Here is a 9,245-nt window from a genome sequence, read left to right on the forward strand (position 1 = left end):
TAACTAGAAAGGATAGACCCCTACTTACATTTCTAACAATTTTGAAAGATTCATTGAGTATGCCGGAGAAATATTTCTTATTTGTGTAATTTTAGCAAATGTTTCTGTGTGTGTTACCTTGTATTCTTTTGAGGAAATTTGACACTTCATCACCCATTACAATCCATATTTCCAAATAAAAGAAATATATTGTCCAAATTAGATATTTTTGACTATTGCAGAGCTGTAGTCAGGTGTTGCAAAATATGCATCATTGAAAGAATAACCTTAAAAATTCCATTCATATCGTGTTGGTTAACCACTACGGTATGACACAGGATCGAGCTTCGGACCTTACAGAGTCATTAGTGGTAACACTAAACAATAAATGTGGTGTGGTGTGCAATAAATAAGTTTTCATTTAATATGTAGATTTGAAACATTGTAATAACCTGACGTATACATTCAAATATCAAATAATACTTTCGATAAAGTGGACGATTTCAAATATCTAGGATCAATATTAAAGATCAAAACCACATTCACGAAGAAATTAAATATCGATTAAAACCGAGAATTCGTGTTGTTATTCAGTTCAAAATCTTTTGTCGTCCCGAATTCCGTCGAAGAATTTGAAGCTTAAAATATATAAAACGATAATCATGCCTGTTGTTCTGTATGATTGCGAAACATGGTTGCTTACTCTGACTGAGAGAAGAACATCGACTGAAAACAACACGAGTACAAGAGTACAAGATTCTGAGACGAATATTCAGAGCCAAAAGGAAGGGGAATAGAGAATAGAGGAAACTTCCTAACGAGGAACTACATAATTTATATCGTTTACCAAACATTGTTAAGGCCATCAAATCTAGGAGACTCAGATGGGGATGTAACGTAGTCAGAATGGAAGAAATTAGGAAAGTTTTCAGTCTTAACTGGAAGACCAATCGGAAAACGGCTATTAGGAAGACCTAGGCGCAGATCGGATTACAATACTAAGATGGATCTCGCAGAAATAGGAACACTAAATAGAAAGTGGATCCAGTTGGCTAAGGATAGAAGTCCATGGAGAGTTTTTGTGAACGGGACATTGAACCTCCGGTTCCATTGGCCATAGAGTTAGTAAACGACGCACGGAACTCGCAGTAAGTAGTGGTAATGCACATCTACGAATGTTCACCAAATGCTCGTTTACTAACATTAATATTCCATATTGTTCACTTCGGTACGTATGCTTCTTTAGGAATGTTCGGAATATGAAGATCATATATTTTTACTTATTTATTTATTTATTTATTTTTTATTTTTTATTATTATTTTTTTTTTTGTCAAACAATATGATTTCTATATGACTTAGTTGTATTCCAATGTTCGTATTGATGTGCTTGAAGTTATTATGTGATATATCTGAATTAAGTCAGTAAAATAAAAGAGGAGATTTTGTGAATTAGTTGGCATCAAAGATTTAGATCGTAATAAAAGGTTATTTATTTTAGGTGGGAAATGTCTTATTTAGTGACGGTTCTGGAACCTACTGATTCTTGATAATTGAAAATTGCAGGTGTAGTTAAGATTTCCAGTATAAAATGGTTTATTTTGTTTAATCGGTGAACAAATTAGATAAGTGCTTTGGTTTCTAAGTATTTTACTAATTGCTAGAATATTATTCAGGAATTTCGGATAGACTTCATTAGAAATACTTACTCAGGATTGATGCGAAACAAACCTTTTGTCATGGAGCCCGATTACGATATCACATAATAAAGTGATTGTTGAAACACGTAACCAGCATCAGCAATTTTCTTCACTCGAACTTTTGGGTTAGTTGCCTTTTTTAAAATATATCGTAAATATAGATTGTTAAATCTATACTTTCTTGGAACAGTAATTGATTTCTATACAACTTCCACGTCTCTTATGCTGTACGAGTATGACTTGTTTGTTGTAGTATTGGTGAAAGTGATTCGCATGATACCTCCAACATTAATTCTTAAATGTAGGATATGCATTTGTTTATATGAAGACAAAGTGCTTTTGTAAGCATATTACTCCTTGAATGCAGGCAACCCAGCTTGCTTCACTGTATGGTTGGTTGTCCAACTTCACTAAATGTACGGTGCATATATATATATATATATATATATATATATATATATATATATATATATAGAGAGAGAGAGAGAGAGAGAGAGAGATAAAACTCTATCCCAAAAAAGCCGGCTTTTTGCATCTAAAAAAGAAACTGACATATTTTCTTCTATTAATTCTTCTATTAATAATTCTAATTGACTTGGGGGGGCAAGACCCCTTGATATAAGAAAAATTTCGCGTTTTTCACTGACTTACTACTATTCTATTGATAAAATCTATATAAATGTCAAACTCGGGGGGGGGGCAAATGACGTCCCTGATGATGTGTTCAATCCAATTTGTCTTCCTACTAAGAATCTAAACGTCCTCTTCTCTCCTGTCGGTTTTATAACATCTTAGTTTGTTACTGTCTCTGTCGATTTTATCTTCTCCATCCTTTTCCAACACCGCATTTCAAAGTTCTCTAAACGTTTCTTCTCTAACTTCTGTAATGCCCAAATCTCCGAATCATACAGTCCAATACTCCATATATTCGTAGAACTTGATCAGTTTCTTCCTTTAGTCCAATATTAAGCCTGCTAATTAGAAGTTATCTTGTTGTTGTTGTTGTTGAATTCTTGTTTGGCTATGGCAATTCTTGACCTGATCTCTTTGATGCAGTAAGCATCTTGCGTCAAAATACTTTCCAGATACTTGAAATTATCGACATCTTCAAGTTCTCTTTGCTGTGCACTGACCCGTAAGGGCATGTCTCTACGGGATGTTCTAATGACTTTCGACTTTTTGATGTTGATTTCCATTACATATAGTTTCTCAGTGTCAAATATTTTGTCAATCGTCTCCTGTAGTCCTTCAGTTCTAGCTATAATAACTGTATGATCTATACACCCGATCTTGTTAATTATCTGCTCTTCAATCTTAATACCAATATTAAATTAGGAAATGCTAACATACTAATTTAAAAGTAGTATAACATATGCTCAGGTACAGCCTTTAGTTCTTACTTAAAAAAATAGTTTGATAAACAGTCTTAGACCTTCACGTCCATCTTCCCACCCTGCAACTGGGTAATCAATAAGCCTATATTAATAACAATATACCATACATTGTTAATAATATTGAAGCAAATGCATAATATCATAAATAAAAATAAAACAATATGCAAAACATGTAAGAACCTGAAAGTTGGGCAATGTTAGATTTTTTTAAAGTTCTATTATTATTATTATTTCTTTTTTAATAAATTTATTTTTGCTTTTTTCAAAAGGGTGTACTTGTTTCCTTAAAAAATGCCACGGAACAACGTCTAAATAAGAACAATTATGTTCTATTTGTTATGTATAAAAAAAATATAATCTGGAATACTGTATAAGTGATAACCAGGAGCCCGTGGCAAACGTTTACTTACTGTAAATCTACTGTTGGAAGGCGTAGAGATAGCATCTGAAGACGATTTTTTGTGGTCTGGGAAGGAAGAGAGCAATATGCGTATCTTGGTGTGTTTGTACTGTTACTGTGTATGTAAGTATATTGAGGTTGCACCTGGCTCTCCGACAGCCTTGAATATTTGGTTGGTGCTTTACCGCCTACACCCTCTGCCAATCGCTTGAAGATCACCTGCGCACACTCAATCAAAACTTCAAATCTCGGAATCAAAGGTGGAAAAATGACGGAAAGGTGAGATCCGAAGATCAAAAGTACAAATATATATCTTCTCTCTTCTACCCAGACGAGAACAACAGATTCTTTTTCACGAGAAAATCCAAAGATAAAAGATTTATCAGCAATGTGTGTGTGTTCCTATAACTTCATTTGACATGAAATATTTACACGGTATCTTTAATAATTTCTAATCCATTTGCTTAGTTGCTAATCTTTTAAATAATTTGTGTGAAGAATTAGAAAGAAATATCTTTTGAGCTACTCCCCGTGTTGGAAATAAAGTATTTTGTTGTCAAAGAGATTGAGGTTCGACTGCCGGTAAAAGTATGTGTTGCTCGTATTCTTCGTTAAACTAGAAGCACAATTATCATATTCATGGTGCTGAAATTGATTTCAAATAATAATAATAATAATAATAATAATAATAATAATAATAATAATAATAATAATAATAATAATAATAATAATAACGGAAACAAATTATTAGATGAATATTTGCGCGAATGAAATTGTGATAGTGACTCTTCTCGGTAAGTGACTAGTGAGCGAGCTTTCTCTAAGAATGATCCGAAGTTCGATCACAGTAGGGGTGCTTGACTCATATAATAACCGAGTAGTGGTTTGGATCTTACTGCCAATTTTATGTTGTGGAAGGAATAAACGAAGATTGAATGTGCCTGACGTCATCTCTTGTGTACTTGGAGTGACATGGAAATAGAAGTATCCATCACTGCAAACCGTGCTGCTCTCTCTGTGGACAGAGGGAGTCGAACCGGCAGATATCCATCGTCGACCTTTAGTGCACTATGGAGCAAGCACCATGACTCAATGAAAGGTATATGAGTGGGTGCACGATAATGGCAATAGTAAAAAAAACTGTGCACTGACTTAACCTTGAATTGCTTCCACATTCTCCGTACAATGTCTCACCATTTCGCCTAATTCATATGTCGCCTAACACTTCATCAGCTGTCATTCACTGATCACTTAGGTAAAATGCAAATCCACCTTTAGCCTAACTCCCAGTTTACCTAATGATCTTATTAACAACGGACTATTCCTTATACAGGAGATCTGACAGTGTTTTAAACCAGCAATAAAATTTCAAGGCATAGCTCTACCTGTTGTAGCTCAGAAATGTAACAATTGTAGATGTAATTTAAGACGTTATAATATGATCAGGACATTAGTTTACTGAGCTAAAAGCAATATGTTCAAAACTTCTACCATCCTTTATTTCATAATACAGAACTATTGTAGAACGGGTGGATTTCATTCGGCTATAACATCTGTAAAAATTATCTAATTTTAATGCGATTTGTTGCAAATGACACAGGAAGGATAAAAATTTTATGCAAGAAGGATGGTAATCATTTACCTTTAAAGCAGATATTGGAAATGGCCTTCATTTTTCCTTAGACACAGTCGAACCTGTCGCTCCATGTTTGCTGCAGTAGTCCGCTATGTATCCTGAGTGGTGTTTGCGATTTTTCTTGTGATACTAGCTAGCGTATGTTCCAGTGTTTATGGGTTATCACGGTATACACGACCCTTGAGTTAATCCTATACGAAGTAATCTGAGGACGTAAGATCAGGAGATCTCGGAGACCACAAGTTCTTAGAAATGGTCTGATCGCCAAAGTAACTACTGATCAGGGCCATACTTTCATAAGACGTGTGGCATCCGTTAATTCAATGTTGTCCAGTTGTTGGACAAATTGATTTAAAATGTCCATATAACGACCTGAGTTCAGTGTCCCCTCAAAAAAAAAAAAAAAAAAGCCCCACTATCCGTGTTGCAGACACAGCATACAACACTCCAATTTTGAAGGCATGAAGTGGTATCTCAATTTAGCTGATGTGGATTTTCTTATGTCCACATGTGCATGATCAGTGAGTTCACGTAGCCAGACAAGTGGAACTTCGTCTGTAAACCATGTGATTAGCAAAATTTCTGGGATATGCGTAATCACATATGAGGGATAACATCCCTCGACTAGCACACTAACTGGAAAAAGGGAAGGAACAAAGAAAGCAACTTGAGACTTATGTGTTCGGTACCATCACGAAATTTGCCTGATGTGAATGAGGAAAACCCGGAAAAACGTTACTCAGGAAGGCTGACCTGAAAAAACTGCGTCCCCACTAGGACTCGACTCGTCGCTCGCATCAGGGGCGAGAACGTTAGCGACAACGCTACGCGGGCCACAAGATATTTGTTTCTTGATAACATCGTTAGGCGAAATGGAAATTAGGACAAATGCAAATTCGCATTTTACTAAAATTGACACATGTGGCTTTTATCTGTGAATAACAGCTGATAAACTGTTAGGCGATGTGGAAATTAGGCGAATTGATGAGTAAATTTCGCCACAGGGCCCTGATTTGCCGCCATAGGATTACCACGTGTCCGTCCCTTTGAAGGAAATGATGAGTGATCGTAAGATCAGGCCAGGTGACGAGGTCCAGCAAGCGGTGTAGACGTGAATCAAATGTTTCCTTCGCGGATGAGATACAGAAGCTGATTCCACAACACCAGAACTGCATTGCAGTGCAGGGGGCCTATGTAGGAAAGTGATATGTGTAGTTCTTATGAAAATTACCTTTACTTTCTTATTTATCCTCGTATATTATGTATTTATTTCTTGGTACTTCCTTAATATGTTATGATTTCTTGACGTTTCCTGATCAATACTATGTTTGGAACACTCCTCTCCCCAAATCATTTTACTTGAGGCCTGGCGACCACCAAGAATCGATCTCTTGATTTCAAAAGACAAGGCCAGTACTCTACCTATTGCACTACCCTAAACAGTTTGGGTAAATTTACGACACGACCACTGTTGCTCTATAGTTCTAGGAATGTCAAACAAGTGAAAGTTGCTGTAGGATCGAAAGCATAGCGTGTGGTGCGTGGGAGACATTTATCTTGACAGGAAAAGATTTTTTTTTTCCTCCACCGTCTGACCGAGCGACCGACAAGCAGGTGGACGAGAGCAGAGACTGACAACTCTTTGACAGGAAACATGTGCTGTCGAAAACAATCAGGGTTCTATATTTCACCAGCATTTACAGCTCATTCGTCAATCATGGACGTAATCTAATCAGCAACAAGAACGGAATCATTGGGCCATCTGATTTAGTCTTCTCTCTCTCTCTCTCTTCTTTTTTTTTATATCGTATGTGTGTTTGTATCTGCAAAATAGAGCATCCATATATCTATTTGGTAGATTTGACAGCGTACAAGCCCAGTCACGCAGTTTATGTTATTAAAAACAGTTTCACTTTTGTTATTGCTTTGATTAACATAAAGAAAACAATCATATCATATGTATATAGTATTTACTAGCAGAAACTATACTATAATTACATGGAAAGTACATAGAATTTGTGGAAACATCTTTCAAAAACACATAGCCTAGGTTAGATTCTGAAATCAACCTAAACGAAAAACATAAAATCCCAGGATATATTCTTTTACTACCTGTTATTTCGCAGTAATAGCCAATCCTAATTCATCAAACTAATTATTTCTACTATAATGTAATTCACAGAAACTTAAGTAAACTAATTTTTTGTGTTATTCAATGAAGGACTATGGCCCGCAACACACACATGTTCAATTTGAATAATGAGTAACTAGAGAATCGCAAAGTCATTAATACTGCTTTGTATAATAGATCATATTTTCTATTTCTACTTTTTAATTGTCTAAATTGATTCTTTGTTTTTACTTTACACCGTTACATATTACAAAGGTTATGAAGAGCAGAACTTCTACTGCACGGCTCCAAAGTACGAATTATGCCGAAACCTGGATCCGTCAAACAAACGAATAGCATTAACATGATTGAACGAACTCACAGAAGAGGGGTAGTAACCGAAACTTCAAGCAAATGTGAAAGTGCTTTTGTTTTTATTCTTATATATTTTAATTCGAATTTTAAGAAAGAAGGTTCTCAATATGACTTGTATGTGTGTATGTGCTGTATGTATTGCTGTATACGATTATATCGAGAATGGTTGGTCATATTTCGATGTGGTTTTCACTAGTTGAATAAACAATTTCCTATGAAAGTTTATATTTATAAAATAATTAAAAATTAATTAAATATTTAAAAAAAAATCAGATAATTCATGCACTATCTGATTAGAAAGAACTTATCCTAAGATATACTGCACCCCGAAATTCAGCAACGTAGGACAGGTTGCATACCAACAAGGGGGCTAAGAACTCTCTTACACCAGCTTTCTCCAAATGATTCATTCCTGATAATGGATGTTTTGTCACTGAGATATCATGACTGTTTACATGCCAGTCTTGATTAACTTTTGCCAAAATATAATTTACTTTTACTGTAATTGGTCGTCTACTACAAGAAGCATGTTGAAGATAGAAATTTCCAGACTGTTTTACTGAATTTTGTGCCCATGTTTCCTGTTTAAAGTGCCTAAATACTTGCATACTACTAACAACAAACCTATAGGAAGTAACGATGCACCATTGGCAGAGCGCTTACATCTGGTCTCAAGAGTCAGAAATTTGATCCAGGGCATGTGAGTTTGTGACTGACTAGATTGAGAGAGAGAAGGAGACATCTTCGAATATGAGGACAGAGAGGGATACATTCACATATGCAAGTATAGAATTGGAGAAACAAATGATCGGACACGATCCATACTCTGACGAAAATTGTGATATCAAAGCATAAAAATCAAATTTCTCAGTTAGTAGAACTTCGATGGCTAACAAGGTCATTTGAGAGGTTTTAAATGGATTTAGTTGCAGTTTCCATTTCAGAGACATTTTTTAAAGCATATATGTCATTTCAGCGAATCTTTTATACAAATATATTTACATCCTTTACGATATCGTAAATAAAATGACGAACTAAGCGGAATGACGCAAAACACATATGCATTTTGAAAAGGCAGAAGTCAGGAAGGATGTAAAACAAATTTCAAAACCCATGAATTCTGACTGAAGTTGGAACGTTCTTTGTATGTCTGAGTAGACATCTAAGAGCTAGTATGAGATAATGAAATTGAAAACTCAATGAGTAGCAACAGGAAATTTATTCAAAACAGCGTTACTGTATTTTTTTTTTTTTTTTTCAATTGCTAGAGGATAGGAAAATGGGTATAATTGAGTTTCAGATTTAATCGGAGCTACTGTCGAACACTTGTCCAAATATCGAACAAATTTAACTTTTGCCTCTGCGATGGCAAATCACTGGCTTTCTTGAAATACAGAGTTCGTCCACTCATTCAAGCTTTTTTGCCCAATGGACAGGTTTTTCACTGCAATACCATGTCAGTCGATCCTCTTCCGTGCTTTTCGTAGCAGCATAGAATCTATTTGTTTTTATACTGTTTATCAGTTGGAATCTTCTTCTTCCACGCAGTTTTTCCCCACAAACTGTACCTTTCAGAGCTTCTCTCTATAGGCAATTCCTTCTTAAGGGACAACCGAACCAATTTCTTTTTCTGCTCTCTGTCACATTCAGTAT

This window comes from Thermobia domestica, chromosome 1 (genome assembly GCF_964235325.1).
Source record: "Thermobia domestica chromosome 1, izTheDome1.hap1.1, whole genome shotgun sequence".
In the NCBI taxonomy this organism is placed as follows: Eukaryota; Metazoa; Arthropoda; class Insecta; order Zygentoma; family Lepismatidae; genus Thermobia; species Thermobia domestica.